Source organism: Symphalangus syndactylus, chromosome 2 (genome assembly GCF_028878055.3).
Source record: "Symphalangus syndactylus isolate Jambi chromosome 2, NHGRI_mSymSyn1-v2.1_pri, whole genome shotgun sequence".
Classification (NCBI taxonomy): domain Eukaryota; kingdom Metazoa; phylum Chordata; class Mammalia; order Primates; family Hylobatidae; genus Symphalangus; species Symphalangus syndactylus.
Genome location: NC_072424.2, coordinates 117769311 through 117793417, shown reverse-complemented (window position 1 = coordinate 117793417; position 24107 = coordinate 117769311). Strand labels below are relative to the sequence as shown.

The following is a 24107-nucleotide window of genomic DNA, read 5'->3' as shown; positions in this document are numbered from 1 at the left end:
AAATCCTTTTTGAAACAAAGAGAAATGAAAATAAATAAATCTTGCTTTAACTGAAGGCACACTTAGAAAAATGAGACCCAATACAGAGTAACAGGCTGGTAGACCCTTTCAGTCACTTTCTTAGATAGCTAGTAAAAAGCCTTGAATTTGTAAGCAGAATTTGTGCAGTTTTGAGAGGAAATGTGTTCTCATGGCCTTTCATCTCACAAACTCAGTTTTTGTTATATTTTCTTCTGTATATATCTAGCACAATGTTATGCTCACCATGGAGTCTGAATAATTTGATGAAGATTATATGGTGAAAAGCAATAAAATAGACTTCGTGAATCTTAGAGAAATGTATGTCTCTCTCTTTCCCCAGCCTCGTATACAAACACAACTACAAACACATATACTTCTGTTAAGTCATTTGTACCCTAACCCTAATCCCAAAAAGGATAAGCGGTGACATATTTTTAAAATGCATAGATATAGCAACTGTTACAACAAAATAATTAATAAAAATAAATTCTAAAAGGAAAAACCAGTGAATGAACATACACAGGAAATCCTACCTGAGGAACGTTGCTGTGATTGGGCCAAGTTCTAGTTCATCATTTCCTAACAGCAGAAGCAGAGACAACATGATGGATTACAGAGCTATCATTTTCTATGAACAGAAAGCACACCAGTTCATCAACAAAGATAAACTTTCCTATCCCTGAGTTCAAAGAAGAATTTGTCAAAATGATCTTTATATAAGGGACAGGGAGCTCCATAATGTCCCCCATAGCAATTTTACAAGCAATATAGATACGTTCCACATGGCTATTCCTCATATTGCTCTGACACTGAAGCCAAGCACATTAAAAATTGTAGTTCTATAAAGGCAACGTGGGAAGTAAAGTTGGAAAATGAAGAGAGAAAGGAGAGGTTGGAAGAAAGAAAAGACACAGATCTGCATGTTTCTGCAACATGGCCTAATACAAGTTTATGCTTAAACAATATCTAAACTGAATAGACAATATTTTCAGAATATATTGTGGGAGTATCAGGGTCTCCTCTGAGCTTCTAATGAAAGTTAATTCGTAGATAATTCAGATATACTAGGTCGTTAATCATGCCACCAGACACACAGATAACAAAGTTGGTATATTATTATAATTGAATAAATTATCATGTTTGCCATATTGAATAGTCAAATCATATACACATGAAGTGGTCTGTAGACATGAGACAAAAGTGGTCTGTTTTATTTTGTTTTGTGTTTCTCGAGAAAAATAGCTTTGTATTTTGAATAAGTGCAAGGCAGAAGTGTCAAATTCTGCCCCATACAGTGGTGTACACTGATATGTGTGTAACTTAAACACTTCCTTGACTGATGTGTTTAACTGGCTTCATGGAGATCTTTAAAGCATTAAAATCGTATTCCAAAGCTCTATAATTTGCCAAGAAGAAAGACAAGTGTTAGCTGTGCAACCTGTAAAGGCGAGTTGGTTACCTATCACTTATCAAACTGTTAGCTTGAAATTTGAAACTATCCTTTAGAATATTAAATGAAGCTGGACATTGCAAGAGCTTTGTGGTTATCGTTGGGTTTGAATCTCAGCTCTGACAAATATTAAAGAAGTGAGCTTAGAAAAGTGCTTCAATCTTTGTTAGCTTCAGTTTCCTCATCTGTAAAATGGTGATAATAATACTTCCCTTGGAGGTTGTCTGGAGGTTGGGAGGTCATATGGTGAATGTACTGTGCCTGAAACTTTGTGTGCAAAATAGTCAATCAATCAACCAATAAGCCATAGCTATTAAGCATTTCAACTATTATAATCCAATCTTCAGAACTGGGTCCTCCTTTCTTTACAAGGAAGCAGACTCCAGTTCATTCCACAAACTGTTTGCTAAAGGGTTTGTGGTCTCTTAATACCAAAAACTATATGAAAATAAATGCATGCGCAAATAAGAGGAAAAACTAGGTAGCTTTGTTTGTTTTTATAAGTAGCTTAGGTTGCAAACATACCTCTTGCTTTGGCTAATATGTGAACCATATAAATCATGGGTTTTATTCTGTCCAAACCTGTAGAGGACCAAAAAAAATTTTTTTAGTAAGTTCAGATGAAGAGATTTCATGAAAACTATCTACAGCAATTTATGAAAGAAAAACTTAATATTTCCATGATAATTTTTGTGGAGTTAAATTTTTACATAAATGAAAACTTGGCAAATCAACTGATACAGGAGCTTCGGCAATGCGTGAAATCTATTGATTTCTCTATGGCACTGAATTAACAATAACTTCTTTTAATAGGCCACCATTTGACACAATTAGCTCACTTTTTGCCAGTGATAGAGCTTCAAAATGTAAAGAAAATCAAAGAAAGCTGAGGGCATCCTAGGAGAATCACACTTTGCAATGAACCGATAATGAAATTTTGCTGGTTTTGAGTGTGTGCATGTGTGTGTTTTAATATGGATAAAAAATGCATTTATCTCTCTCTCTCTCTCTGGTAATTGTATGAGTGGGAAGAGCTATAATTCTGCAAATCAACTATTAATTTTCTTTTGTTTATTATCTGCAAGAATGGGACTGTATTGACTCTCATATCTGTTTATCTCCTCTCATGTAAAGGTTGTGTTGTGTCACAGAAATAATTTGGGTTTCTGAATTAGACCAACTTGTATTTTAACTCTGTTTTCTCCTATCAATTAGTTGAGAATCTTGAGACACACATGCACACATAGAAACATCTTCAAACCTTGGTTTCTTCATATGTAAATAGGGTTGATAACAACTATCTCCTACTTTAAAGTCAAATTTTCTTTTTTAGTGGAAGCAAAAGAACTTTTTCTTCCCCTGTACATGAAAGTACCATTATACAGGGACTGACTAGAGTATGAATGAAAGCTCAAGCGAGTTTTAATGGCAACTTTTTCCTCCAACACTGAGGAGATAAGGAAAGGGAAAGAATTTCAGTTAGCCAGGGATGTTAAGGGGTGTACATCTCTACCACTTCAGGCATGAGACACATCAATGGCAGAGGAGGACTGGGGTGTTATCTTGACAGCCACTTACCCTTAGAAACCCCGTTCCCTTCTAGCAAGCCAGAAGAAAAACAGAACTATCAGGGATCCTCAGAGGGACATGGGACATGAACAGGCTGCCGGGCAAAATGTGTGTGCTGTGGTCCAGTATGTCCCAGAGAAAGGCTGTAAGTAAGCCCCAGCCAGCACTATAGGTCCAATGGGACTGAGTGCAGTCTGACTCCTCTGAGGCAAAGAGAGATAGGGGGGTGGGGGTGGGGCAGCCTCATCACATCTAGAGTGAGGGAGTGCTCAAGGGTGGGGTTTTTCAAGAGGTGCCAGCAAGACAGGGCAACCCCACCCAAAGAGATCTTTTAAAATGATAGATAAAATCCAATCCCACATTTACAGTGAATCTGAAATTAAACTGTGGCGGCATAGTCAATTGCCTCAGGTAATTCTATACCTAAAGCATACAGCTTTCAAATTCCTAAGGGGCTGATTGTGTGTCCAGATAAAAATCTCATTACAAAATGGCTTCTCCTTGGAAGAGTTTAGACCCCAGGAAGAGGGATTTGTCCCAGGGACCCCTTCCCAAGATGGGGGTGCAAATGAAACACTGTATGAAATATGTCTGGCCCATAGGAGGCACTCAATGCCTGCTAGTGCCTTAATGTAGTTCTATTCATTTCTCCATTCTTCCAGAAAATATAGATTTATTGAATGTCTCCTATGAGGCAAGTATTGGCCTTGGTCCTAGAACTAAGCAATGACTAAGAAAGGCAAATCCACATGCTCATGGAATAAAAAGAGCAGCTTTGACCTGTGCTTTAAATGAGTTCTTCCAGACATGGTCTTGGCAGTGCAGCTTGTTAGAAAGAGCACTTTACTAGGAGTTAAAAAGATTGGAATTCAACTTCTACCATTAATTAGTTATGATTTTGGAAAAGCCATTTAATGCCCTTGGATGTCAGTTTCTTTGGAAAAGAAAAAAAAACGAACTTTGGATGCATAAGCTCTAAAGCCTCTTTTGTCTGAGCATAGGTAACTACATGGTTATCAAACATGTGTCCTTGGGCTTGTTCGTGCCATGCCAAGTTCACTAGCCTTTTTGAAAGTGCTGTTTTTCTTGCCTGACCCTATTACCACTCTCTCTCTATGCCTAGCTGACTAATAAAGGCAGTGGAGTTCTTTCAGCCCACTTTTAGTCATGATCCTGTGGCAAAACAGTTTGCAGATCAAAGTGACTAGCAAGACTTAGAGTGCAACCATTGACAAACAGGTCTCGGTTACCCTCTCCAGCAGTGGACACTGCTCAGAAGCTGTCTACACCATGATTTAACACTGTGACCTTGTTTTGAAACAGTTCTTTTTGACACCAGATGTCCAACAATGGCTATGTTCGCAGACCTTGCACAGTACCTGCAATATTCATGGATGTCATTTTGCTCCAAAATGTGCTATATCAACAGCCTGTCTCAACACCATCTCCTATCTCAGGTTTCCTGAGAAATGGAAGGCACTGGGGTGAAATGAGGAGACTCCACTGGATTGATGGGTGAGCCTCAGCCTTATCTAGATTCCCCCATGTTTCAGGGTAGTTTTGTGCACTTTGGTGATGCTGAGAACAGATTGATGCCAATAAGCCATTTGAGATAAGAACTAATTGGAAACAGAAGGTTGAAGAATGATTATGTTGGGAATGAGCAAAGGGGACAGACAAGTAATTATTCAGGCAGAATTTCTTTACACAAAACGCAGATGGAAGAGGGAACAAAATTCCAAAGTCCGTGGCAGAAGTACGCAGCTGCACATTTCTTTTTTGCGGAAAAGCAAACAGAGTGATTCACTGGGTTGGTAATGGGCTTCGGGGATCCCTAGGGATTCACAATGTGCTGGCAGCCCACAGCATGTAAAATAACTCAGTGGCCTCTGTCTACTTCACCTCCTCAACTGGCTCTAACTGTGAAGCACATGGACGAGATGGAAGGGAAGGACTGAGGAGAAGTGGCCTCCTGTTTACACATGAATCACGGTGGTGGTGTGTTGCAAAGAAGGCAGAAACAGCAACGCATACATATTCCACATTTGTAATGAGCCATAGATCAGACTGGACTGCACATTTCCATTCATAAATATGAGCTCATAACAAATAGAAATCAGGAGAAAGTAGAATCTTACACAATATTCCTCAAAATTATTATAGAGTCATCAGGCTGCAGTTAAATCGAGCTCTGTGATTTCAAAACTATGATTTGATTTGAAAGGCAAAGACAATAATAATTAGTAATCAGGGTAGAAAACTGAGCATCCACCCCCACCCGCAAAGAAAAATCCATCAGCAGCAGCTTTACTCAGCGAGGCTAATTTAAAAGCTGTCTAACACTGTAATGCGTACAAAAATACAAAATAAAGACAGAAAACCTTCCCTAGTTTTGGTCTCAGACTTAAACTATATCTTCCTTTGGCTATCTGTGTGTGTATGTATATAAATATATATATATAGTCAACAGTGACTTAAGGACAAACACATTCAAAAAACATTCAAGGACATCCCTCCTAAGGCATGATATAGTCAAAAGGAAACTGGACTCCCCGCTAGATGGGAACATGAAGGACATTGCAGGCTTCACAGTGATGAGAGGAGTTATTAACATGTAGGAAATTATAGAGAAAAAGAAAAAAGTAAAGAGATATAAGACCTTGGCCAGGCGCAGTGACTCATGCCTGTAATCCCAGCACTTTGGGAGGCCGAGGCGGGTGGATCACTTGAGGTCAGGAGTTCGAGACCAGTCTGGTCAACAAACATGGGGAAACCTCGTCTCTACTATAAATACAAAAATTAGCTGGGTGAGGTGGCGCATGCCTGTAATCCCAGCTACTCGGGAGGCTGAGGCAGGAGAATCACTTGAATCCGGGAGATGAAGATTGCACTGAGCCGAGGTTTGCATCACTGCACTCCTGCCTGGGCAACAGAGCGAGACTCTGTCTCAAAAAAAAAAAAAAAAAAAAAAGAGATATAAGACCTCATATGAGGTAAGAGCCATAATTTGGAAATACAGATAAGAAAAAAGATAGGTACAGTTATTCAAAAAAGAAAAAGAGGCCAGGCGCGATGGCTTATGCCTGTAATACCAGCACTTTGGAAGGCCAAGACAGGTGGATCATGAGGTCAGGAGTTTAAGACCAGCCTGGCTAAGATGGTGAAATCCTGTCTCTACTAAAAATAAAAAATAAAAAAAAATAGCCAGGCATAGTGGTGGGTGCCTGTAATCCCAGCTACTCAGGAGGCTGAGGCAGAGAATTGCTTGAACCCAGGAGGCAGAGGTTGCCGTGAGGCGAGATTGTGCCATGCACTCCAGCCTGGGTGGCAGAGTGAGCCTAGGAAGGAAGGAAGGAAGGAAGGAAGGAAGGAAGGAAGGAAGGAAGGAAGGAGGGAGGGAGGGAGAGAGAGAGAGAGAGAGAGAGAGAGAGAGAGAGAGAAAGAAAGAAAGAAAGAAAGAAAGAAAGAAAGAAAGAAAGAAAGAAAGAAAGAAAGAAAGAAAAAGAAGGGAGGGAGGGAGGAAGGAAGGAAAGAAGGAAGGAAGGAAAGAAAGAAAGAGAAAAGAAGAAAGCAAGAAAAAGAGAGAGAGAAAGAAAGAGAGGGAGGGAGGAAGGGAGGAGGGAGATGGCAGTAATATATTTCAGAAGAAAAACAATAGCAGATTTCACAGTAATAGATTTTTGGTGAGATGAGGTATGGACTTTTACAATGCTTGATTGGTTTAGGGTTTTTAAAAATTGATGTCAAAGTACATCCAGTTGCAACCTCTTCCCTGCCCCAACTCCCTTTTTCCTCTTCCCTCAAGCGTCTAAACTCCTTTCTGCTGTAGGCCGACACAAAGAGTTATTCTGTTGGTCTGGCTCTTCTTGACTTTTCCCTCCAGCTGAATCACACTCAGTCTTCTGGCTTCATGGGTTTTTTTGCACATGATGCAATGAAATCTGTAGTTATATATTTATTTCTGTGTTGGCTTAATGTCAGTCTTCCCTGCTACACAGTAAGCTGCCTTAAGCCGAGACTTGTCTGTCTCGTTCACCACTGTTCAATCTGGTCCTCAGCCAAGAGACTGGCACAGAGTAAGTGCTCAATAAAAGCTTGTTTCTGAATTGATAAACATCACCCCAAAACCTCTCACAGACCTTTGTTAGTAGGAAAATGGTTAGAGGCAATAAAGCTAGATCAAGAGACTGATGTATGCAAACAAAATATTTAAATTTGAAAAAGTAATTTAAGCAGCATTTTGCTACTTACATCTGGCTAAAAGTGATAATAATAATAATAATATATAATTCACCCTAAACTGAAGTTATGTTTTTCTTCTGTGCTCTGTGCTGGCCAGAGATGCCTCCTGAATCATGAGATTAATATGGTTCTTCAGGAAATGACTTAGATGAACTGAAGCTATTACCACAGGCAGCGAATTGCCTTGGTTCACCAAATTTGCCTCTGTTTTGAGGGGCTTCGTCCAGAAAGACTTCTTAATTTACTCTAACTTTCTTGTATGGTGATGAGTAAGTACACTCAAGCACTCAATACAGGTGTGCGATAGGTAGATTTTTGCACAACAGTGAATGTGAAGGCAAGCTTGATGCAAAACTTCCTGTCCCTTCCTACCCAAAGAGGCCTCTAACTTCCAGGAGGAAAGGTCAAAAATGCTTTATCTTCAGCTTCGTTAATCCCAGTTTTAGTGTAGCTTGGGAGACTGCTAGTTAGGGAGATAGCAGTGGCTGCAGGCTGGGTTGCTAGAAAAGATGGTAGCCCAGTCTTGGTATTCAGGTGGAAAACTTAGAAAACCTGAATAGTACCTGTATCCAAACTGGATTGTGTTTTAATGGCTGATGGCTGTATTTTTCCCATGTTAGAAAGATACTAATGAATGCACCTGATTTTTAAGTTCCTAGGTGTCTGCTAGTTGTTCAGAATCCCCAAGGATAGAAACTTATTTCCCTATGGGAGTAGGACCTTAACCTCACTCAGTCACATTGTAGGAGCCAGGATAGCTGTGGAGTTTTCTTAAGAATTCAAGCTTCCAAAAACATCCATGTAGTCAAAGCTTAAGAAAAAGCAAATAAAAAGAATACAATTTATTTTTTATATTCATTAATGAATGTGGTTTGTGCTTGGAGATGATCACTCATATGATGTCTCAATTTTTGTTCTGTTTTGGTTTGGTTTTGCCAATTATTTTGTTATTTATATTTCAAAAAAATAAAATAAAAATCATTTTTATTTTTTAGTTTGAAAAAACATATATAGTTTAATTATGTATACAATCGTAACAAAAATGATATCTAAGACTTGTATAACAATTAACCATGTGTCAGGCACTATTCTAAAAATCTTATTTACATTAATTCACTTAATCCTCATGACACCCTTGTGATGTAGTTACCATTATAATTTCTATTTGTGGAAATGGAGACTTGAGACAGAGAATGTTGAATGACTTGCCCAAAGTAATACAGCTATTAAGTGATGAAAGTTGTATTAGTCAAGGTTCTCCAGAGAAACAGAACCAGAGAAAGGAAGATTTGTTTTAAGGAACTGGCTCACATGATTGTGGCAGCTGGAAAGTCCAAAATCTGCAGAGTGGGCTGGTGGGGTAAAGAGCTAGAAAAGAGTTGATATTGCAGTTCAAGTCCAAAGACAGTTTTCAGACAGAATTCCCTCTTCCTCGAGGGAGGGCAATGCTAGTCTTGTAAGACCTTCAACTGATTAGATGAGGCCCACCCACGCTACAGAGGGTAATCTGCTTTATTCAAAGTCCACAAATTTAGTCTATGGCCATATCACCCTGAATGCACCAGATCTCATATCAAAGTACACAGATTTAAATCTAACATATCCTCACATCAATGTGTAAACTGGTGTTTGATCAAAACTGGGTACCTTAGTATAGCCAAATTGACTCATAAAATTAGCCATCACAGAGCCAGGATACAAACTCAGTCTACTCTGACATCCAAATGCTTAGTGAATACATTATCCAGGCCTTTAGACGATAAGGATTAACTGAACCGTTTAATCTTAATTTTAGTGGCTGCATGAATTCACCCTTAATGTTTATTTTCCATATGTATGGTGTGTGTGTGTGTGTGTGTGTGTGTGTGTGTGTGTCTGTGTGTGTATAAAATACAGGGTCATTTTGCTTCAATAATTTCCACAGGTATCATGATAACTGCTAAATATGAAGGTGGCAAAAGATAAACTGCAGGAGCTATAATTTAAAAATAACATAGTGTTCATTATCAGTTTTCAAATGAGCTTCAGATGGCAGGGAAAGAGCTAAGCACTTCAAAGCATTCATACACTACTGTACTCCATGACAGCAGAGTCACTAAAGTACTGGTTATGTTTTCAGAGACCAACAGTGAAGAGAAGAGACAATCCCAGGGTTTCAGCTGTGATTCTACCATGAGTCAGAAAGTGGTCTCTCTGTGGAGCCCACCATGAGCCTTCAGAATGCCCATGCCTTCTCCATGGCAGCCTCTCCACCATCTTCCCTTCCAAGCTAATAGCCCATGCTTCATGCTTATTCCTTAGAGTAAGTTCCTGCCTCCAGAACACCTGGGTTAAATAAAAAATGTGTTGACCTGTGGCTAACACATTAGGTCATGGATATACACTCATACAGGCAAAACTGAGTTTATTATTTATAAGCCACCACAGCGGAGACCCAAGTCCTGTCTAAAAGGAACACAGATTCATTCTGCTTTACGTTTCACATCCATAAAAGAAGGATAGATATTACAATTATGAATGTTGACACATTATAGAATATTGGGAGAAGCAATTTCAGAAGCTCACTCCCTAGAGAATAGCTTTTTCTCTAAAGTGGAGCCTGGCTTTGCAGGAGATGCCCACTAGAGAATTGGGGTCAATATTTGCCAAGATTTTTTTGTTTTTGAGCTGAGGATAACAGAAGATATTTGCTGAGAATTTTTGTCCATCATTAAAATAGATACCCTGAAGCCTGGCAGGGAATCTGGTTCTACTCTTCCTCTGACCTACCCACTTTTTGGAATAAACCAGAGTAGAGGTGGTATATCAGCAGATCCCAGAGAAAAGTAAGACCCTACAGGTCAGTTCCGTCAGGGCAGCACCTCCTCACCGAATGATGGCTACATGATTCTTCAGACACGGACATCAGTTAATGTAATATACTCTAGTTACAGACTCTAAATTGAGGAATCAAAATTTTATGTATAACTAGAGGCATGATAATTGATGGTTTGGAACACCAAGAAGCAATGTTTACATTTCAAACACAGAGCGCTTGATTTTCCTGGCAGGAACATGAAAAAGACAAAAAGGATCTACACAGTTACACAGGAGGAAACATGTTTCAACCGTGAACATTTCACTGGAAATGACGAAAAGAGCTTCTGGGAAAACCTGGAGGACAGGGAATTGAGTGAACAAAACAGGGATTCACACACAGAGATGGTGTTAAAGAGGGTGGGACCAGGCTCTTTAAGACAAAAAGAGAGAGCACCACATTTCACAATGTTTCCCTGTGCCTGGTCCCCCGCCCCCGCCACCCCTGCCTTCTGATAATAAGGAGGAGAGAGTTTGATTGACTGCTATGTCCCCCACAAAACAATGCCATGATAACACAATTCTGTAGGGCTAGACACCAGAAGAAATGCAGATAAAGTCAAAGAGGATATTATGAAAAGGATGTGATAAATATATTGGGTCATGAGAGAACATTAGAGAGGAAGAGGTGAATTGTGAAGCTGGTCAGTGAAAAGGGGAAAAAAATAAACAAAAAGCATTTGCCAAGGGGCTGTGTAAACAGGGAGAAGCAGAAGTGAAATGCTCTCCCAAATTCTAAGTAAGATGCTGGAATAAAAAGAGTCACTGGCTCTCTGAACAGAAAAACTGGTAGGAGAGAGATGCTTTGGGAAGAAGTATCAACAATAAACTGTTTTATGAAGCACCCTCATGTCCGGGGCATATTGACCTCATTTGGTGTGCAGGTGGCCGCATCTGAGAAGCCGAGAAGTGTCAGGAGAAAGGCAGAAAAATGCAACAGGGCAGAGCCAGGAAGGGGGACGCTGGCGGGGTCATTAACATGCACAGCAGGTGACAGCTGAGCCCCAGTGAGTTAATAGAATCCCCCAGGTAAAAATAGCAGATGAAGAAGACCAAATGGGAAAGTAAAAAGGTGGGACAGGCACTGAAAGAAATGCTAAAGCTATAAAATAAGAATTGGATTATACAGTGAGTTAGAAAGAGGAAGTATTAAATTTAGTAGAAAGAGGAAGAATAAGCCTGCAAAATAAAATAGGAAACTGATGAGGAAAAGAGACCCAACACAAAATATAACACTTAACTGACTTCACAAAACTTCTACAAACTGGAGACAATTCAATTATCCCAGTCAACTGAGTGCCAAAAATGTTTATAGGATCAAATGAGAAGGTTGTCTCCCTCCCCTGGGCTCTAGCATTTTTACAAAGCAAACGGTACCTAGTTTTTCTACCCCTGAGCTGATAGGACATACTCTTCTAAGTCACAAGAGGAGTAAGAACACAGTTCAAGCCTCACATAGTTTGGAAAGCCAAGTCACACAACTTTCTAATCTACAATGGTCAGCATTTCTATGATCATTTGAGAGTTCTATCTACAAGTCAAAATGACAGAGCACTGAAATACTGAAGCCATGGGGGATGCCAGAGCTACTTTAAACCAATGTTCCTCTGGCTCACACCTATAATCTTGGCACTTTGGGAGGCCAAGGCGGGCAGATCACTTGAGGTCAGGAGTTCAAGATCAGCCTGGCCTATATTGCAAAACCCCATCTCTCTTCTAAAAGTACAAAAAAAACTGGTGGTGGTGCGTGCCTGTAGTCCCAGCTACACTGGAGGCTGAGCCATGAGAATCTCTTGAATCCGGGAGGGGGAGGTTGCAGTGAGCCAAGATGGCGCCACTGCACTCCAGCCTGGGCAGCAAAGCAAGACTCAGTCTCAATAAATAAATAATAAATAAACATAATGTTCCCCAATAAAATAGTAGTTGAAGCAGAGTTGGCTTCCTTGACTTTCAGTTTACATTCTCTTTTTCTTCTTTTCATTCTTGTTCTCATCTTAAGAGCTATAAGAATATCCCTGAACATGTTCCTGCCTTCCACCTTATTAGTATCTTGAAAAGACACATTGCCAGTTACCATACTGTTTGTTTAAATACTTCTGAGCCAAATGACCCATCTCTGAAGATTAAGAGACCTTCTTTTCAAAATTATAAAACACCTTTCTCTTAGTTTTGTGACTTTTCAACATACTAGCATATTCTCTGTCTTCCTAGGTTCTAAAAATGAATGGTTTGAAAAACTGTCATTCATAAGTCAGAAGCAGGTTCGAGGTGGAAGCATTTCTCCCTCTATCCTGTCCACTCCAATATTTTAAAAGTCCATTATTCTTCATGTTTGTGGAAAGGCAGAGAGCCACATTTCAATTTCCCCTGAATGCAATCTCTCATGACTAAAGATTTTCCAATAGTTTGTGGACGTGACAGCATGCAAGAATTTAGCTTTTGTGAGGTGCGTGAATGCATGTTGGGGTGTATGTTTGTGTGTGTGTGTTTGTGTCTGTGTGTGTGTCCCCTTCCAAAAATGAAGGTGTTCTTTTCACCTCTTTGGGGCTGAGGCAGAGAATGAAAGCCTCTACAGTTTACATTCGCTTTGTCAGCCCTGTAAGCAACCATCTGTTTCAGCTGTGGAGTGCGATCTGTCAGTTTTGTTTTAGGTTGTGATGCAGTGGCAGGAGCCTGCTCATTGTTGTCTTCTTAGAGAACCGCAAAGTAATTAACCATTCCAGTACTGGCTACAAAAGACATGGCCACTCTCAATGTTGGGCCAGATTTTTGCTTTCTCCAGTGCTGGAAATACTACAAAAAATTGAATAGCTATTCATTGTGTTTCATTGTTCCCTAAAGAGGCAACATGCTCTTTGTTATAAAGGCAACCTGGATTTTCCTACATACCATTTCATTTCAATGTCTGTGTGCCAAAGATGAAACAAAGTCTGGATGATGTAGACAAACAATCAAAACATGACAGTGACAAACACCCTGAGAGACCTCATTCACTAACACATGAACAGTGAAATATCTTTCACAGACGATGGAAGGTGTGAGCTGGGGGCTGGGAAGAAATAGGAAAGAAGAGGGGGCAGGGCTTGTTTGAATATGATTGGGGACGAAATACTCTCCTGATTGAGCTTAACTTCATGGAGGAGGGGCACAGTCCTAATAAATAAAAGACCTGTGGAAAGAGATAAGGGCCAACACGTTTTATATTTCATTTTGTTTTCCTCATTGCTTCTCTGTGTTTTTCTTTCTTTTTTTCTCTCCAATCTTGAATATGATCTTTTATCTCTTCTCATCATAAAATGAAATTAACAATCAAATTTTGAATTAACAAGATATTGAAAAATACCTCTAAAATGGATACGTAGAATAGGCTTTAAAAACTTTGGGAAATAGTTACCCTATAACGAGAAAAGTAAGGGAACAATGAATAATTTATTGTTTTGTCTCTCACATCAAGATTTCTAAGGAGTATGTAATATAAATGTATGAATTTAATAGAGCTAGTCAAGCATCAATTCTATCTCTATTTCCAACTGAATTAAGAAGTTTGATGAAACAGGTTGGCTATCATATCAGATAAGAAAATATTGCCAGTGATGTGGAGTATATATTCCACATCTGTAGCTATTCTAACCATGTATACAATAGCAGGATTTGAGTAATTAGGTTCTCATATTCTGAATATATCCTCTAAAAGTCATTTAACCACTTTCCCTGACAGCTTGCTAAATTTCTTGATTTTTCTAATTAACATTTATTATGCTTTAAATAATAATTTATAAAGATGTTTTCCTTTGCAATTAAAACTACTCCTTATTAATTAATGAGAGTAATTAATTCATGTCCTGTTCTTAATGTTCCTTTCATATCTTTAGTCAGATCTCTAGTCTTCCATTCTTCTTTTCTCAATATGGTACATGGAATATTTATTAATTTTACTTTTCCCTGTAGATGTTTAGTTATACAGTTTCGGGTCTGCTATGTTGATGGCTCCTCTTTTTAAAACTGTATACATAAGCAGTATCAAGGCATAACCAGTACCACGTGAGACAACATATGTTTCCATCCAACTTTTTAGAAATGAGGGTCTCAAAGTTAGGAAGGATATTGTTTTTCAAGTTTATGCACATCATTTTCCTAACACATATTTTATCTATGATTCTCCTTATGACTTCAAAACTTTCAAAGTATTTAGTATTTAATTATAATTAGAATCATGCAAATATTTTTGGTGCCTTGTTTAAATTTGTTTTTAAAGATTTGTTTTGCTCCTTGCAGAAAGAATATTCTGGATCTGTCCTCGGGATCTATATAGATCTATGTAGCCATGTCTGGTAGCCATAGCATTATGAGCACCTTTTTTTTTTTGAGACGGAGTCTCGCTCTGTTGCCCAGGCTGGAGTTCAGTGGCGCGATCTCGGCTCACTGCAAGCTCCGCCTCCTGGGTTCACGCCATTCTCCTGCCTCAGCCTCTCCGAGTAGCTGGGACTATAGGCGCCCGCCACCACGCCCGGATAATTTTTTGTATTTTTAGTAGAGACGGGGTTTCACCGTGGTCTCGATCTCCTGACCTCGTGATCCGCCCGCCTCGGCCTCCCAAAGTGCTGGGATTACAAGCGTGAACCACCACGCCCGGCCTCATTATGAGCATCTTAACTCAACAAATATCTTTATCCTGCTGTCTCCATCTAAAATAATACAGATGACCCTTATCAAGGCACAGTCTTCTAGAGAACACCGAAAGCCCAGCCAAAGAGCAAGCTCTTGGCAAAATTACAGAGTAAGTGATATTTTAAGTTGTACATCTCTGACCATCTCATTAGAATTCATATCCTAGAAGTCAGGCTCAATATTTTGTTTAAGTCTGCAATTCTTCAATCTTCCCTTTATCCTCAGCCTCAGTACTTCTAGTCTAATATAAGGCCTCTGTCTACAGAGCAGACATCTAGGAAGTGTCTAAGACACTTGCCTATACCACATACCTTATCTCTCACTCTTTCATTCTCTCTCTCTCTGTTTCTATCTCTTTATCTCTCCAAAATTCTCAAACAGAATCCCCATGCAGCCAATCAGACATATTCTCCTCAAGGATTTGGCATGCTCTTGCCTAGGGGTGATGGAGTGATCATCCACCCCATCAATAATCAGTAAGTATATTCTAAACATTAATATATATACAAATAGATTTTATTCATTAAAAAAAATTTTTTGGAGACAAAGTCTCACTTTGTTCCCCAAGATTGAAGTGGAGTGGCATGACTGACTCACTGCCGTTTCTACCTCCTGGGCTCAAGCAATCCTCACACCTCAGCCTCCCAAGTAGCTGAGACTTCAGGTCCACACCACCATGCCTGGCTAAATTTTGTATTTTTTGTAGAGACAGGGCCTTACTATGTTGCCCAGGCTGGACTTGAATTCCTTGGCTCAAGAGATCCTCCTGCCTTGACCTCCCAAACTGCTGGGATTACAGGCATGAGTATGCCCAGTCAATGATATTTTAGAATAATGGAATAAAGAAGAAATAAATATTCTTGAAATAATTTACATTTTGTTTGTTGATGGTACAAAAGATTTTGCTTTCAGAAAGTTCATTATCAATGATAATGCTTTAATGTTTACAGGAATACTAATTCAAATAGTAATTTCAATTTGTTTTAATTCTTGATTTTGAAGTTTGTCATGACTGAAAAAGATCTCTCTCAAAGATAATGATTATATGGAAGAAGTCTATTATTGTCTGTACTTATAAAAATCACAATACTAATTTTTTCAACCCTAATTTTTTAATACTAAATTCAACCTTGATTATTAATACTAATTTTTCATTTTTAAATTATGAAAAGAACTTTGTCAAAATGTGGCTACTAAATTTTCATATTCCCTGATGTCATTCAGTTGTCCTTGGGAATAAATTGGAGATTCAATTTTGTACTTACAGCCGATAGCACAATTGAAGTTCCTCAGTTAGGATATACAAAAACAGGTTTGATAATCCTTTTTCCAAAGCTTTTAAGTGTTCACATGTGAGAATTATAAATAGATGACATATTTGCATTGTTTTTAGCAATAAAATCACCCCAATTTTTCTTAACATTCATTTATAAAAACCTTTCTCCATAGCATAAATATATTTCAAAAGTCATTTCTTTCTCACTCCTTATTAAAAATGACATGTTTACAAATATATATGCCAGGTCACTTACCACTGAAAGCAATTTTCTGAGTTTGGAAGATAAAGAGCTTCTATTAGGGACAAAGTCTGAGGTGTGCCATTTTATTGTTTCCTTGTACCTGCCTTCTTAGTATTTTCTCAGCCAGAATTTCCTTAACGGGACTCTTATAAACACATTTAACTGTTTTGCGCATTACCTAAACTGGATAATGAATTAATCAAATTAATATGACTCTTTTCCCAAGAGAAGAACATATATTTCACAAGAAAAGACATAAAAATGGCAAATAAGCACATGAAAAGATGCTTAATGTCATTAGGCATTAAGAAAATGCAAATAAAACCACAATATAGTACACATACTTATTAGAATGACTAAAGCTAAAAATATTGACAATGCCAAATGCTGACATGGGTGTGGAGCAACTAGAAATGCTCGTGTATTGTTAGTGGAAATGCAAAATGGTACAATCACTCTGGAAAACATTTTGATGGTTTTTTATAAAGTTAAGCATATACTGAATGGCCTAGATAAATTAAAACTATGTTTATGCATATTTAAATAGCTCTATGTATAACTGCCTACACTGGAAACAACTCAAATGGACTTCAATAGGTCAACAGATAGATAAACTATAGTATAGTCACACAATGAAATACTATTCAGCAATGAATAGGAACATACTATTGATACATACAACAACATGAGTGAATTGCAAAAGAATTATGCTGACTGAAAGAAGCCAGTCTCCAAAGGTCACATATTTTATAATTCCATTTGTATTGCTTCCTTGAAAAGACAAATCTATCAAGTGGTTGCCAGAGATTATGAGTGGAGGGAGAGGAGACTATGAAGAGATAGCAAAAGGGAGTTTTTTATAGTGATGGAACTGTTTTGTATCCTAATATGGTGGTGGTTGTATGAAACACATGTATACATGAGTTATAATTTATGAAACTGTAAACCAAAAGAGAAAAAATCAAATTTACTGTATGATAATTTTAAAAATAGAATTAAAAGTAAAAAGCCAATGAAGCTACAGTCAACCCATCAGCATAATCACCATTTGACATAGGGACTAACTGAGAGTATAACACTTGATAGCAAAGCTAAATTTACTTATTTTAGGTGAGAGAGTAAATAGAAATAGAAACTTTATTATGTTTTCCTGTAACTCAGTGGATTTTCTAAAACACACTTGACTTTGCAGACTGCTGTCCTAGACCCCTGCTACTCAAAGTACGGTCCACGGACCAGTAGTATTTTTGCATTCCTTGGGGACATCTTAGAAATCTGGGTTTTAAAAGGCCTGCCAGATAATTGTGATGCATGCTAAATTTGGAGAAACACTGCCCTTGAGTACTTGTTAGGTCAGATTCCTGAGCCCCATCCCCAGAGATTCTAATTCGGTAGATCTGCTGTGAGAATCAAGGATTTTCATTTCTTGCAAGTCCCCAGTTAATGTTGATGCCACTGATCTGTGTACCACACCATGGGAATTCCTGCTCTAGCCCACTCGCTCAGCTACAGCAGCCGCTAGCCACATGTGGCTTTTAAATTTTGATTTATTACAATAAAATAAAAATTAAAACTTCAGTGTCTCATTTTCATTAGCCACATTTCAAATGCTCTAAGTCACGCTATTTGTTATGTGGCCCTTTAAGACACAGTTTCCTGACCGTGGATCTAGGGAAGCACTGCTCAGTAGACTTCAATGAAGTTGTTCCATGTCTGTGCTAATACAGTAGCCAATAGCGACAGGTGGCTATTTAAATTTAAATTTTAATTACAATGAGACAAGATGAAAATTTAATTCCTCATTCATAGTAGTCATATTTCAAGTACTTAATATCCACATGTGGCTAGTGGGTACCATATTAGCATAGATAAAAAATATTTCCATCATCATATCTATTTTTTTTTTTTTTTTTTGAGATGGAGTCTTGCTCTGTCACCCAGGCTGGAGTGCAGTAGCAGGATCTCGGCTCACTGCAAGCTCTGCCTCCCAGGTTCATGTCCTGCCTCAGCCTCCCGAGTAGCTGGGACTACAGGCGCCTGCCACCATGCCCGGCTAATTTTTTGTATTTTTTGGTAGAGACAGGGTTTCACCATGTTAACCAGGATGGTCTCGATCTCCTGACCTTGTGATCCAGCCGCCTCGGCCTTCCTATCATATCTATTTATGGGACAGTCCTTCTCTAAACTAGAGGCCAAGGAAGCTTTTCTTAAAATTTTCCTTAACAGTAAATAGTAAATCATTGAAGCTTCCAGACCCCATGACCTCTGTCACAAATGCTCAACTCTGCCTTTGTAGCTGGAAAACAGCCATACCTAGTAAGTAAGCAAATGAACATGACTGTTTTCTGATAAAAATGTACTTACAAAAAACGAGCAGCTAGCCTGAGGGCCACAAATTGTTGAACCCTTCTCTAGACCATTTCCATAACAGGTCTTCAAAGGCTCTGGGACCCTGCTTTCATACCTCAAAATTAACACTTCATATTTCAATATAGAAACTGAACTGGAAGAGTCTTCTAACAGCTCTTCTGGCTACTTTAACACTGATTATGTCAAGACAATGTCCAAATGTCATTGTAAAAATATTAAGTAAAGTAATACTCTTGGTAGTGGCTTTATTTTATGTCAAGTGAAAGGAAATGGTAATTTTGTGGCAAACCTAAAATAAAAATATTTTAGACTGAAACATTTTGGGAATGTGTTGCCTTTTGGCTTAGAATAGATTAATATCCACTAATATCCACTATGGGAAAATTTTTTTCGTTGTTTCAGTTACAGCAGTAAGTGAAACACACAAGGTGTATCTCCACATACTCTTCCATTATAACTTCATGAGTAGGTAGTTCTTTTAGCATGTGTGACAAACAGATAGATGAAAATCATTATTTTCTCATTCTTTACATCAGAAATCTATGTTCAAGAAGAAATAGTTAGCTATGTACCTAGTGTTTTAGGAAAAAAATTTACTAGTGTCTCCTTTCAACATAAGAAACTTTTCTTCAATATAATTTGGATTAGTAAATCTCTAAATACACATAATCTACTAGGCACTGGGAAGAAAAATATACAGTGTTGCCTTTACCAAGTGTTTAAATTAGTGGCAAAACTTAAAGGTTTCTAGAATCTTGAAGAAGAGATGTCTCAGTTATTTTTCCTCACTTGATCTTCTAACACAAGCTTGTCCAACCCATAGCCACATGCATCCCAGGATGGCTTTGAATGTGGCCCAACACAAATTCATAAACTTTCTTAAAACATGAGATTTGTTTGCAATTTTCTTTTAGCTCATCATCTATCGTTAGTGTTAGTGTATTTTATGTGTGGCCTAAGACAATTCTTCTTCCAGTGTGGCCCAGGAAAGCCAAAAGATTGGACACCCCTGTTCTAACAGGTCTAACTTCCTTAGAAGTCTCCAGGTTTCCAGGGGAGCACCTGAGAGAAAGAGGGGGCAGCCTGATCTGAGAGCTCCCTGCATGAGTGTGGGAGAGGGGAAGAGTTGATCTGAGCACTCATAAGGATCAAGCTCATTAGACAGAACTATTTTTCAATCATTTTATTTCTTCTTTTGGCTGCAATAATTTTCATTTTTATTTAGATCTTCATTAAAGTTTCAGAAGTTAAAAAAATTTCTGACTCAAACCATCCAAGGCCAATGAATGTCTGCTTTTATCCAGTACATGTCATTTCCAGGTAAATTAGGTTATGGTACTGTAATGATTTGAATGAGTCCCCCCAAAATTTCGAAACTCAATCCCGGATGCAACGCTGCTGAGAGATGGGACCATTAAGAGGTGAGTAGGTCATGAGGGCTCTGCCTCATGAATTGATTAATGCTATTGTGGGAGTAGGTTAGGGATCTTGATACTGGGTTCCTGATAAAAGGATGAATTTGGTCCCTTTCCTCATTTGATCTTGGTCTTGTTCTCTTGAGCTCTTCTGCCACTGGATGACACAGTAAGGAGGCCTTTACCAGATCCCAACACTTTCGTCTGGATTTCTCAACCCCCAGAACTGTGAGGAATCAATTTCTTTGCTTTAAAAATTACCCAGTCTGTGGTATTCTCTTACAGCAATACAGAATTGTTGGGACAGAGATGGGCACCCTGATCTAGAAGACAAGTATACTCTACTAGGAAAACAGATACTTAGTTCTGCTGCTTTTTGGAAAGGTTACTAAAATGCCTATACTGGTTAATTAGTTAGTTAGTTAGTTAGCTTGTTTAAGTGGACTTTTTTGTTGTTGGGAGTGGGGGCTCCTGTTTGCTCTCATTTAGAGTTGTGCTCAAATCTGTGAATCTTGCTATAGTCCAAACCCCCAAACCACTGGATCCTGGCAAAAGAACAGGTATCAAGAGAAAACGTTGAGACTACAAGTTAACAAATGAAAGGTGAGCAGTAAAGAATGGGACAGTCACCTATCATTGTACTAGAGTCAGGGTAGAAATCAAGATTGTGAGGTTTTACCTTTTCAGGGAAAAAAATATTCAAAATGAAAATATTACAGGGAAAAACTATACTTTGATAAATAATAGCTTTTCTGTTATTTTGATAAATATTTTACATTTTTCTATATATTAAATATTGTTAATCTATAGGAAAAGATTTTATTCAATTTTGAATCAATTCAGTGATTAGAAAAATGCTATATTAAGTGTGAAGTTCTGAGACAACTGTGTATCTTAAAGAAGATATGAAAGAGTTATAATACTTACAGTAATAGTAATTCTTACCAATGCATCAAGCACATAACAGATAGCTGGCAAGTGTTTATGAGATGAATATTGAATTAATTCTTAGTTTAAGAAGTGAAAATGAAAAAAATATGTGAGTCATTCTAGTTCATAGGTTTACAGAAGACAAATTATCACACTTAAACAGCATAGAGTTGATTAACCCACTGGACAAGAAAAATAAGGTGAATGTATCTAGCCAAGAGGAATAGATATTTTAATAAGAAGTTCATTAGAGTTTACAGACCAGTCACATCACCACTCTTCCGTACACTTCTTTAGAATCATGTTGTTTTCCAAATATTTTTTTCAATCTTTCTGCCAAAGGTTTTATGTCAGCTTTTGATTGGAAGCTGGTGAATCACACCTCCTACAGTCATATCCTGATTTATCTTGATCTTTATGTAAATAAATGAGGAAAGAGGAGGCATGCTTACCATGAAATCTTCCAGTAGAGTTTGAAAATGCTTGTTCTCATTGAGCAATGAATGACTTTGAAGATTAACAAAGCCAAGCACGTAAATGACATCAACACGAGAAACAAACATGAATTCAAAGAATCATGGGATTCTATCAAATTGCTGGTTTGTAGCTAAACTTACATAATTTAGGTAAGAGGAACAATATATACATGAAATATAAGACCAAAGAAGTTTACTTAGTTATTAATAAACCTAATATAGAAACATTACTCTAGAAACATTCGATGGAAACATATTTAAAATGATAAATTCATAGAAAGTGTTATTTATAGTCTGAAGTTGTTGAATAAATAAGCCTATTCTTGTTCTACTATGGATTTTCCTGGGAAATATATAAAAGGTAACAGATCCTGGCCAGGCGCGGGGGCTCAAGCCTGTAATCCCAGCACTTTGGGAGGCCGAGGCGGGCGGATCACGAGGTCAGGAGATCGAGAACATCCTGGCTAACACGGTGAAACCCCGTCTCTACTAAAAATACAAAAAATTAGCCAGGCGTGGTGGCGGGTGTCTGTAGTTCCAGCTACTTGGGAGGCTGAGGCAGGAGAATGGCATGAACCCGGGAGGTGGAGCTTGCAGTGAGCCGAGATCACACCACTGCACTCCAGCCTGGGTGACAGAGAAAGACTCTGTCTAAAAAAAAAAAAAAAGGAACAGATCCTTAGTTAGTGAATAAATTATTTGGAAATGCCATGTAAGATGGTTCTTTCAAAGAAATCCTCAACAATGTACATGAGACCTGAACAAAATTAAGTAAAGATGGATTTTAATTTAAGGCATAAACCAGCCAAATTTGGTAAAAACTTGAACCCAATTTTGTAGACATAGTCATAATGGCTACAAAAATAAACTATGCTTGGAATCAAATTTTAAAATTTTAACAACTAAAAATTATAGGCAAAACTATCAACATTTATGATATGTTCCATTATACCTTATGTGGCAGAAAATAGAATGATAAAAATAAACATTTCTTTGATTTAAACAACAAAAGTCCTGTTCAGTTGGCCCAATCCAAAGTCTCCTTCTTGTTAAAGTAGATTGCTGAACAAAACTTTCTCAGCAGGTTTGGAGATTTATGTTGGTTTTAAGTGACAGGATGTAAACAGATTATTAAAAGCAGAACTATTTAATAATGAGTAGAGAATCAATATGAGAGTATTTAACACAGTTTTTTTTTTTTTTACTATTTTCACTCTTTCCAGTTCTCCACAATAATATATTAACATGGACCTTTGTAAATATCTTTTAAAGTATAACACTGCTGTATTACTGTCTACATATTACTGTAGATTTGTTAAATATTACAAATATTGATACGTTTTCTCAGATGTCTAGTAATTGATTTCATTGAAAACTGTTGCAGTACATTTTGGTTCAATTGGTGTTTCTCTTTACCTACATTTACTCCCTCTATTTCACTGTTTTCTTATGGGAGAAATAGTATTTTTTTGCAACCTAGGAAAATGCAAATCCGTGTTTGGAAATTTTTAAGCAAAAGCTCACAGTCGGTAGTGAGCAGTCTATGTGTTATCAACAACCTAAGGGCACTTCATTGAAGTTTTCAGTCACAATATTTAGAGGCAATTTATCTTCTTTTAAAAATTTTTGGGGTATTTTAAAGTTGTATATTTAGATCCTTCTTAATAAAGCACATATTCCTATGATACTGAAATTATTAGAAAAATAGCTATTACTAAGTGTGTGCTATTTGAGAATTGAATTACAAAATTAATCCCATGAGATGTAGAATTAAAGAGCAACAACTATCTGTAACAAGTTGTAATTCCACTACGGGACTTGAAAATATTTTTTAAATATTGAAAATAAATCCAAAGTATATTTTTAAAACAAATAAACAACAGAAAATCGTAAAGGCCAGATTACAGAATTAAGTCATAAATGAAATCTTCACTTGATATAGTGATAAACATGTTTATTTAGAAATGTTTTTCTATCTTTTATTTTTGTTTCTTCTACTAGACTTTTGTGTCTACTACATTTTCATCTATTGATGCTTACTTGAGCCCTTTGTTGTATTTCTTACTCAAAAGATGATTACCTTCTTAAGAACTAAATGTCATTGAAAGCAAATTTATTCTGAGATCATATAACCAACCTGTCTTAGTCTGTTTAGTGTTGCTATAAAGGAATAACTGAGGCTGGGTAATTGATAAAGAAAAAAGGTTTATTTGGCTTACAATTCTGCTGTCTGAAAGACTGGGCATTTGGTGAAAGCTTCAGGCTGCTTCCACTCATGGCAGAAAGCAAAGAACAGTTGATATGTGCAGAAATCATATGGAAAGAGAAGAAGCGAGAGAGAGAACTAGGGAGTTGCCAGGCTCCCTTTTAAACAATCAGTCCTCATGGGAAGCAATAGAGTGAGAACTCACTCATTAGCTTGAGGATGACACCAAGCCATTCATGAGGGTTCAGTCCTCGTGACAAAAACACCTCCCATTACTCCCCACCTCCAATATCAGGATCAAATTTCAACATGACGTTTTGGGGAACAAATATTCAAACTACAGCACAACCACTACCCAATCTCCAGTGGTTGTGTGTGTATATA

The 24107-nt window shown here is 37.8% G+C and overlaps 1 long non-coding RNA gene across 1 annotated transcript in view; it reads right to left on the bottom strand.

Annotated features, from left to right (window-relative positions):
- Window positions 1–576: 576 nt before the first annotated feature.
- LOC134735883 (uncharacterized) overlaps window positions 577–24107 on the bottom strand; it is a 254902-nt gene continuing 231371 nt past the window's right edge. The window contains exons 4-5 of the long non-coding RNA XR_010119450.1: window positions 1997–2053; window positions 577–600 (exon numbers count right to left, since the gene is read on the bottom strand). This is a non-coding gene — a long non-coding RNA (uncharacterized lncRNA). The remainder of the gene's footprint in view (window positions 601–1996; window positions 2054–24107) is intronic.